The sequence below is a fragment of the Balaenoptera ricei genome, chromosome 18, assembly GCF_028023285.1.
Source record: "Balaenoptera ricei isolate mBalRic1 chromosome 18, mBalRic1.hap2, whole genome shotgun sequence".
In the NCBI taxonomy this organism is placed as follows: Eukaryota; Metazoa; Chordata; class Mammalia; order Artiodactyla; family Balaenopteridae; genus Balaenoptera; species Balaenoptera ricei.
In genome coordinates, this window is record NC_082656.1 from 55914275 (window position 1) to 55925224 (window position 10950).

Genomic DNA, 10950 nt, shown 5'->3' on the forward strand with positions numbered 1-10950 from the left:
AAAATATTTGGTCCTTGTGGTTTCAATTCGTGAAATGTAATGTTCAGGCCCAGAACTGGTACATTTTCCCTTTGGGGGTTTGTTTAATGTGAAAAGGATTGGACCTAGAAATGTTGTGTTTTCTTATCTATTGTAGACAAAGAAAACCTCTCAGCATGAGAGAAATTTCTCAGATGAGGAACTACAGTTAAAACAGTCATCGCAAATAAAATTTCTTTGGTGTTTTAAAATGCAAGATGGATTTTATATTTTAAAAACAGAAATAGTCAAATGACGTATGCTTACATTACCCACTTTTAGCATCCTTCCCTTTGTTTAAAGCACTAATAATTGCTTCCTGTATTGAAAACCAATAGGCATTGGAGTCCCAGAAAATAACACTGTAACATCTGATGCACTGATTGAATCACAGTATCAATCACTAAAAAATTACTCAGTTGCAATCAAAAGCATTCTCAGAGAGATATAGAGCAGAGCCTGGCACGAATAGGGCTGTGGACGTTGAGTCATTTGTAATTACTGTACCCACTTTGAAGGGTTATAAAATGTGTCAGAAAGTAAAATTTGCTGAGCCCCATTACCAAGAAGCAAAACTTGCTAACTGGCACATTAAACTTTGTATCTTATAAAGGAATTATTTATTTGACTTTTGACTGGTCCACTTGCAGAAATCATTGCATTGCAATATTCAGTGCCTGTACAAAGGGGAAAGAAAGAATGAATCATGCAGAGACATTCTCAAGTTAATATCTGGAAACCATATAATGCCAAATTTTTAAGGCAAGATCTGTGTACAATGGGACAAATAATGGAGTATGTTGGGGGTTTAAGCAAAGGGATCAGGGCTTTGAGTCATGAGAACAGTCCATAGCCAATTGCAATGACATGAGGCAAGGGCACAAATTTTGTTTCCACAAATTATATAAAGACAATGACAATATCTCAAATATCAACAGCTTTTAAATTGCTTTAAAATAAAACTATGGTGAGCTTTGTGGAACTGAATTCTAATTGATACAACATAATTTTAAGATAAAATATAAATATGAGAATAACCTCAGCCTGAAAAGGTCAGTGTTGCCATTTGTCCACTGTGTGTGAAATCACCAGAGTAAAATGGAATTATACGAAAGAAGAGCAAGAGACTGCATTATTTACACATGTGTTCAATATGATAATCAGGAAAAAACAACTGCATTTCTTAACTCATGTATTCATGAAGTTTCATTACCTACTATATATAATGCTGTGTTAGAAATTCTGGGACATAGATAGGTAGAAAAGATAAACTCTCTTCTCTTGAGAAGCCTTTATTATGGTAGAAATGCAAGAGTGCAAACATGACTTTACAATAGAAGGCAATGTGAATCAAGAGACTAAAGAAAGGAAAAATGGGCCTTGGAATTCACAAGTAGTTTTCCTCCTGGCTAGAAGATCATGGAAGGCTTCATGGCATGACAACACCTGTGCTTCTAAGGATGTACCCATCCCTAAGATGTTGAAAGATCAAGTTTGGAAGGGAGAAGATTAAATATTAGAGTTTAAAATATTCTATGTACCCTTCCAAACATTTAATGCATTTTTTGTCCTCTGCAGAGAATGATAAAAAGTTCTTTTCTTTTCAAAAGTATCAAAAGGATTTTTTTTATTTTTAAAAAATATTTATTTATTTATTTTGGCTGCGCCAGGTCTTAGTTATGGCATGCAGGATCTTTTTAGTTGCAGCACGAGGGCTCTTAGTTGTGGCATGCGGACTTCTTCCAAAAGGACTTTTTATAACAATAAACAAATAAATTTATGAAGACTCAGTGCTCATTCCACTTGGTTTTTCTGAAATTGAGCTTAAAATACTCATTTTAACGGTTAATGTCAGACGTTTAATGCCATTAATACAAAGTGTGATAAAAACAAAAACCAATAAACCTGAGCAAGTGTACATCAACATATTCTGGGAAAAAAGGATGTGTCTACTTTTCAAATAACAAAATAAGTTTATTTCTTTCATGTAAAGTCTGGCGGGAAAAAGAATGATCATAAGTTAAAGATGTTTAAGACTCTGAATCATATAGTTTCGTGGATTATTTTTTATTGTTTCTTCTCTCTCTCTCACTCTCTAGACAGATAGAGATAGAGATATATTCAATGCCTGCTTGGTGCTGGAGGTAGAAATTCAGGGGCTGATTAAAGGGAATCCCATCTAAACACCTGTAGTAATATAAGAATTCAAATATTATATTTAATAAAGGGCAAAAAATAAAACAAATAATAGAATTTACTGGATTCATCTAATTCACAAGCACTTCTGATATGCTTCTGGTAATTTCAATTATCACCGTAAAAGTAAAGAACCTGTCTTGCAGAGCTAGATAATATTGGGAAATCAATAAACTAAAATAGTCCCAGGAATAATGGATGTGTATTCCTGTTTGCAAGCATATAAAGGATAAATACAGGTGGCTTGACAAAATACGAAGAGTTCAGGCAACAAAAATAATCATATACAAACAAAAAACAAACAAACAAAAAATAGGACCGAATCTGGGTCCTATTCCGAGCGTCTGGAAAGGATCTCACTAATATAAGAATATGCAATGGCTCTTTTAACTTTGAGTAACTGAGAAGCCTCTTTCACAGAAAGCTAAGGAGCTTAGAATCACCTTTCTGACCATCTTTCCTGTCTTCTATATATCCTCATAAAATATTTACTGTCCTTCTGAATGACCACTCTGATTATCCTTAGACTCCTTTCAGATTCCCTGATGATGTCATGGAGATGTTAAACCCATTATGCTAAGTTAGGACCTCCATCTGCAGTGACCTCTTGGCACAGGCTTCGAGGACAGCATGATACTTTTACATAAAAGTTAGTCTTCATTCAAATTCTCGAGGTCTGATCCTGAAAAGAGCACTGACAGCTCAATCAACCTTAATAAATACTTAACAAGGTCCATGGAAAAAAATAATAATACCATCCCCCCCAAATCCATTATACATTCACAACTCAGTCATAAAAATGTCTATTAAAAGTACAATTATTTTACCACATTTTTATTGGAAAACAAGCATTTATCCTAATTTACAGGTTTAACGCAAAGGTGATACATGACATTCCTTTTCATTAAGCTACTAGGGGAGTGACAAGTGATGGTGCCCAGCACTAATTATTTTTAATGTAGTATTTCAAATTGATCATGCATAATGCGATTACAAATCATAATTAAATTAATTTGTATTGATTTAAGATTTTATAAGTTGTTAATAACTACAGTGTAGTATATCTATTTCTACAAGCTAACATTAATATTTTCAAACTGCCAAAGTACTTCTTCCTTTTCACGCCAGTTTTGTTCTCATTAAAAAGTTCACAAACTTGTCAGTACTTTATGCAGGTGAAAGCTAACTTCAAAACCCTATAGGTAGAAGTCTTGAGTATTTTTAAATACTCCAAAGGTTCCTCTAAGAAATGATGTCTAATACATTTGTAAGTGTAGGATCATCTGCATTTAAAAATATATCTCTCTCTGAAACATTTTGCCCTCATCTATCTCCTAACTATCCCACCAGTCACAACTACCTTCTTGCACTTAATTCCAGCTTCTGATAGAGTGACTGACTCTGGAAAAACTAAAGGAAACCAATGGAAATGTAGAAGTCCTTTCTCCAACATTCCAGGGGACGGAGAAGAATCTGAAAGCCAAAAGGAGGCCTGAGCAAACTTTGTCTAGCAACAAAGCCCAGGGAGTTGGGCCTTCCTAGACACTTCCCTTGTCTCCCTAGCCTAACCACACTCAAGGAATAAAGTCCCCTCAGAATCTCCACAGCTGAAGGCAAAATAGAGAATCAACTAGGAGACAGCCCAAGAACACCAGGAACACCTCCTTCCCGTTTCTCTCAAGAACTGAGGGGAAGTTGGGACAAGGACGGGAGTGAGGCAAAAGAATAGGACAGAGTAATGACTCAGAAAGCCCCATCAGTACGTTTTCATAACAGAAACAAATCTTGAACAAATTTGCGAATTCAGTCTGACCGGTTTCATCCCATACTAGAGAATGATTCCTTCACCTCCTCATAACTAGAACTTCAATACAGCCGGACCCACTGGCATAAACCACAAAGAGACATAATCTGGTCCTTCCATCCTCCACAAGCCTTGGAACTGGGAGTAGAGTCGTGTAGATTGTTGCTCTCACAGAGAAGGGTGGGCCTAGACTTGAGAATTGTTTTTTGTTTTTATTGTCTTGTTTTGTTTTTCAATGTCTTTCTGAATACCTGAAATGCCTTAAGGTCCTATCAGGGGAAAATGAAGTAATCAATGTTTGGGAGGGCTGGTTTGGAAATGGAAGTGAAATGTTTATGAGAAAGGCTCAGAAATGAACACTGCACACTACGGGAAGAGTTTCCCGGATCCCAGCTGCCTTCCCGTAGGACTGACTGGTCAGTAACAAGCACCTACTAAGCTTTAGGAGTGCAGGATCACTGCAAGTTGAGGCAGGAAACCCGCTGCTCACTAGCGACCACTACAGGTCTCAGGGGGAAACGAGCAAAAGCAGGAGCACATTCGTACACTCGCCCCAGGCGAGGAGCCGAACTCCCTTCCGAGGGTCGCCCTAGCTGGACCGTCCCATCCCGGAGGCCGCAAGCCACCCACTAGCCCTGCCCTGCGTAGACGCAGGGATCCAGCTCCCAGGCGGCCCGGGCAGGGGAGCACCGAGACGTTTGAGAAGAGCACCCTTCTCATCACCACCATAGAGAAGCCAAAGGCTCGGGGCGGGTGGGAGCCGAGCGTAAACTAAGCAGGAGATGGAAAAGTACGAACACCAGACTCAGGCGGTACCCAAGCGGGGCTCCGAGGGAGTGAAACGCAGGGCAGAGCAAGGGCATAGGCGGCAGGGGCTCAGGGACCCTCCCCCTCTATGGCAACTTAGGGCTTGAATCCCCTTGTATACAGGATCGAACCATCAAGACACTTTCAGATACAAACAAGCTTAAGCAACACTTCTCTACACATCTCCCAGTTATTGAATAGCACAAACACACACACGCAGGCCCCGCAGCAAGAAAGCAAAAGGGGTGCAAAACAAAGGCGTTCCAAAACTTGAGTGGGTTGCCAGGTCCTGTTCCTCCCTCAGCCAAGGTACGACCAGAATACACCCCCCCCCCATCCCCGCCAAGCGGGTGGGACTGCATGTGCAGGACACGCCTCGTGGATAAATGCGTGCGTTCGGTTGTTCAGGTTTCTGAGGCCTCAGTTAGCCCAGTCTCATCACCAACTGACAAAATCCGTTCTCCAGTCGAACTCTGAAGACGTCTCTTTTCAGTCAAGCACTTTGCCACAACAGAAGGGGTCCTGGTGATGACTCGTTCTCCCCAACGCTACACAGAGAAACTCTCTCAAATGGACCGTTGTGCCTTAGCCAAAGATTTCAGAAAGATTCTTGAGTTGTGAAGGGGCCTTGCACTAAAAGGTGCTAAAAGGAGATCCCGTACGAGACGGGTGGAACAAATATTTTCAAGCAATCGCCAAACACATTGTTATTCTGAAGAATAAAATTAATTTAACCAAAAAACATAACACATTCTTTTCCTTGACTAATAAAATTCAGAAATGGAGATGTGGATTTCCTTGGACTTGAGCTACAGTGTAGCAGTACACTCCAAACTGCAGCCAGGAGTTTGAAGTGCTAGCCATGAATTCTCCTGTGTGTGCTGTCCCTGGGATTGGGATAATGAAGCCCTACCCTCCAGGAATTATAACATTTTCTGGGGGAAAAAAATCCATCCATAAGAGAACTATTTTAAGATAAGAAAAAATAAGACTCTGGTTTTAATAAAGTCATACAACTGATACTGAATTTAAGTGTTTGTTTGGAAAAGGTGGGTTTGATATTTTGTGGGATTTTTTTTTTTTTTTTTTTTGGCATCGGTCCATGTGACTAGCAGTGCAGGTTGTTAAGTTTCCAAGCAGGAATCAGCTTAAAATGCATGGATTCTATTATATGTACAATTTAATCACAAGGTATTTAAAATAGACATTTCCATCTAAAATCCAATCAGAAATCAACACAGTTCCTCCAGGCATTAGATGATCATCTCGATTTTGCATTTGTAAACTGGGAGAAATAAAGGTGACTTGTGGATACCAAGAGGTCAAGTACGGCTGCTCAAATATTTTTCTTACAAAATGACGGATTTATTAGACAAATAAGTAGCCCGGCTGATGCAAAACCCCCAGTGATTGAATTTTGACGTTAAGTCAACAACAACTCAAACTACATCAGTGCTTCAAGATTTAGTTATGATGGTAGAGATTACTGAACAAATAAGAGCCCGAAATGAATACAGATTTCTGAGGATCTGCCCCTGGCACCCTCTTCTTGACATTCTCCTCCATATGCTCCCCCTATTCAGGGTGTATTATAATTAAAGGACTTGCCTATGCCTAGCGATTGGAAAAGAACTGTAAAATAATTAGGCATATTTTTCTGTTAAAAAAAAAAAAAAAGGACAGGCTCAGGGAGAAAGCCAACTGAGTTTCATTATAAATTGCTTCGTGGCCTGAAAGTCACCCACTATTTTCTAATAGTGGGCGTGCAGTGGGTGTTTAGTTTAGTTTTTAAAAGATCTTATTTTCATTAAGAGTTTTAACAACCTACTCTCCTACTCTCCCTCTCCCCACCCCCACCCCCCAATCTCTTTTTAAAACACAGCTTTCCAAAAAATTTGAGGACTTGGGCCACATTAGTATCCCACTGGTGGATCCGAATCCACTGCTAAATAATTAAACCGCCTGAAGAATTTCAGGAGTATTTAGATTTCACCTTTCCAGGGTTAACGTCTACCCCACCCCCTGCCCCACCCCGACCCGCTGCCACCCCTCCCCAGCCTCCCGGGAGCTGGCCACGGTGCTGAAAATCCTGCGTGAATCTTGCGGGAAGGGAGGGCGCCACTCATGGAGGCTTTTGCTCCTCATGAAAAGGGGCTTAAATAATTGAGATTACATTTAAGCGTAAAGCAGTTCATTTCTCCTCTTTTCGTGGTGAAAGGGGCTAATCTGCTCCTAGTGTGAAAATCTGCCTTTTATTTATTCTATGTGTGACTGCCTTATTGTAATGGAATTGGTGACTCCATTTCCATTTAAGTCTTGTTGAGCCAGCCAAGAACTCATTCCTTGCACCTTCTCCTTCTCTTGTTTCTCAATTTTCGGCTATAGTTTGGCTCCCCCTAATCTATGGGACTGCTTGTTTTGCCAGGACAAATCTATATTTGATTTTAAAGCTTCGTCTGATCAAGGGCTTAAGACAATTCTCTCTGTAGCTAGACAGGCACTTTCTGGGTATCCGGCCACAGACCGCTAGAGGCAATAGGCTGGTACCCGATCTTTATCCCAGATTTTATTTAAATGCAGTAATAATTGCACTCTGTAAAATAAGTTGCCCATCTGGGCTTCTCTCCCAGTTTGTCACATTCCCCTCCCAGGTATGCATGTATCCATAATTTCTACAGATGTTTCTATCATGCTGGTTTTTAAATCATCCATTGTATTAGTTGTTTTCCCAAGTAAATAAACCTGGAAACAAAACTGCTAGCCCTGAAGTAGCAATAGAATTCATAAGTAGAAAAGAATGTTTCATAATAATTTTGTCACTTCCTAGGATTAGGTAATAAGTTAAGCAATTTTAAGCTCTTCTGTGGGGCAGGGGTCAGGTTGTAGTTCTCTATTCTTCTTCCTTTTTTAATATTGAATAGTACCTTCAGTCCAATAATACATCTGTTTACAGTTTGCCTGAACTTGTTTCTGGATTTATATTTCAATATGCTCTTTAGGATGCAAAATTCCTGTCAAATTAAAGAGTGCTCATGTCTTGCCCGCTTCCAGCAAATCACTTGCAGCACCTAATAAATCCAGCTGGGGTTCCTTCCATAGCCCAATGCTGCCGAAATCATTATTGTCCTGCCTTGTTTCATGTCAGAGGCCTCTTCGCCTCATCTGTCATGAAACCAATTTCACTTTATTTACATCCATTTGCTAGTTTAATTACTGTGCTGATGAATAGCCTGAAGGAATTAAGTTACGAGTCTTTGGAAACCCAATGCGACAGATATATGGGCTACGTTTTAACTACAGGGAAAGAAATGAAGGCTCGTGTGGCATGCACCAAAATTTAAAGATAATAAGTGTTTCTCTATATGCAGCTACTCTTGAGATTCAGGATGATCTGTCTTTATGTATTCATCATCTCCTGGATGAAATATAGTGCTTTAGAACCCCTCATATTTACAGATTGACTGCAGTTCTCTACAATATAATTCTTTACAATTATGTTTTAAATGTTTTGTTTGTTTGTTTGTTTCCTTTTACTGAAAGAGTTACAGATGATTTTCCAGGCAAACCAAACAACCTAATGTACTGGTGTTTTTAATTAAAGGCACCTACCAATGTTAACCTTTTCTTGTAACTAAGAGCTTACTTCTATATAAACACAAATAGGTGCATTTGTGAAAATAAAAAATACTTAACACATCCAATCTAATATACAGTACAAAGTACTCCACTTACATCCTATAAATAATGTAACAGATGTCATTTATATGATTCTTGTTTGTTATTGAGCACAATCTCACAAGTGTCTTCTTTAAGGTATCTTTAAATCATAAATAAGAACATTTTGCTGCCCCTCTCTTCTCCAAGTCCAATATAATAGAGTACTATGAATCTATGTTAATGACAGGGGATTTGTGGAATGGATGAATAATCTATGTTCTCAAATATATATAAATAGTCAATCACTTGCATATATATATATATTTAAAAACCTAAGATGAATAAATTTTTCAGTCATTCCATTATCCTATAAACACTTTAGTATAAGCCTACTATAACATTAAAAATCATATTCAAGGGTATTCTTTCCTAAGTTTTATCATTAATTACAGATTGTAAATTTAAAATTTATAATCCAGAAATTGAGTCTTCATATGGTTCATAATCACTGACTATCAATTTAGAAAATAATAATACCTGAATGAACATTTGATTTTATATTTTCTCTATCCCTAGGTAACACATGAAAAGAACAGAATTTTTAAATCTAAGTGCCTACATGTTTTCCTTTCACTGCTCTGTTTCTGAGAGTTCTGACATTTTAAAATCAGCACTTTCATTTGATTTCCCTAAAAATGCTAAGTTTGTGGCACATGACAAACATATTCACCACTTCAAGAAAAAAATCTAAATTTTTCTTATAGACTTAATGTACTTATTCATGTATGCCATCTCCATGTTGAGCACATAGTCAATTCTAAGGCTGTGCAAACTTTCTAAAGTATTTATCTAACCAAAATTATTTTTAAACATTCAAGGGGGAAGAGATCATTCTAAATAAAGCAGAAGTGAGAAAGAATGGGAGTTTTGTTTTCCCATTTCCTCTCCTCCTAAAAGAATTAAATACTTTCTGTACCCTGTAGACTCTGCAGTTTCATTTATCATAAAGCCAGCTTAAAAGAAGGGATAAAAATCTAAACAGTTTACATTTACTATCAGAAGAACTAAAGGTGGTGCAAACTCCACTGTCAGTGCAGATGCATATTGATGAATTATATATTCATTACAAATCCTCCAGACATCTCCCTCCATGGCCCCCCTTCCATCCCCTAAACACACATTCGCCTCATTCCACCTCCCCTACTACTTTTAATAAAGCTCATCTACAAAACAACCTACGTAACAAAAACAACTTTTTGTATCAAGAGTCTTGCTTATAAAAGTTTTGCAATAAAGGAACCCTAAACAGGACACTCCAGGTAAAATTGCCTTCTATTTAAAAAGAATCAGATGCTATTCGAGTTCTTTTGGTAGGGGTTTATAAACCATCTAACTTGACAGAAAGGAAATCTTCAGTGATTGAGTCTTCTTTAGTTATTTTTGTTCATTTTTTAATAAAAGAAACAAAAATGATGGGGGTTTTAAATGCTTTCTCTTTCCCTCTCCCCCCTCCCCCATTGCTCTCGCACCCTTTCAAAGACCCTCTTCTCCCTCTCCAGCTCTTTTTGATTAATAGATCCATGTGGCTAACGGCCTGACATATGGTGTGCGAAGCAGCTTGAGCTACTACCTTCGGCATCCCCTACGGCCATTAACATATTAGGGGCTTATGTGCAGTCAGTCAGACCTCATCTAGAGCCAGCGTGTTCAGAAAGGCTGCACCCCAGAGCTGTTTGATAGAGAGTTTCAATAATGCACCAGACTTCAATTTTAAGGGAGTTGCTTCTGGCCCTGAAACACTGGGACAGAACCAGAATAAAGTTTAGAAATAAGACTCCACAACACTCAACGACAACAACAGTAAAAACTGTACTTAGTACAACACAGTAAACATCTGTTTGTATATGGATATGCACGTGGAGGTGCAGCTTCAAGCTCACAGACACACAACAGCTCCTGAGTATTATCAGTAAACAGGCAACGTTAGCTGCCTGGATTTATTTTGTTTAAAGATTTATTTTGTTTAAAGTCCTCTTTATACCAGGAATATTAACAGTACAATAACAGTACACTTACTGATAGAGATGATTCAAAAGTGAAAACAAAATACAGCATAATATTTAGGAAAGAAACAGCTCTTAATCATGTAGCTTGATGTTTTTCCCTAGTAGAAGAAATTAAGTGCCTTTTTACATCTGTAGCCTTAAAATAAGAAGGGAAGAAAATAATGAAACTTTGGATTTTAAAAGATTATATTTTAAATACATTTGCGATCAAATCCCTAGAAAGATAACTATTATTGCTCTACAAAACCTAAAAGTTACAAACAAAGTCTTGACAACAACTCTGAAAGGGGGAGTAAGCCTCTAGGACGTACGTATATGCAGAAATATATATACACATGTACATATGTATAAATTTTTGGCGAGGGAGATGGTACTCAAAATCAAAGCAGACATCCCACTTGA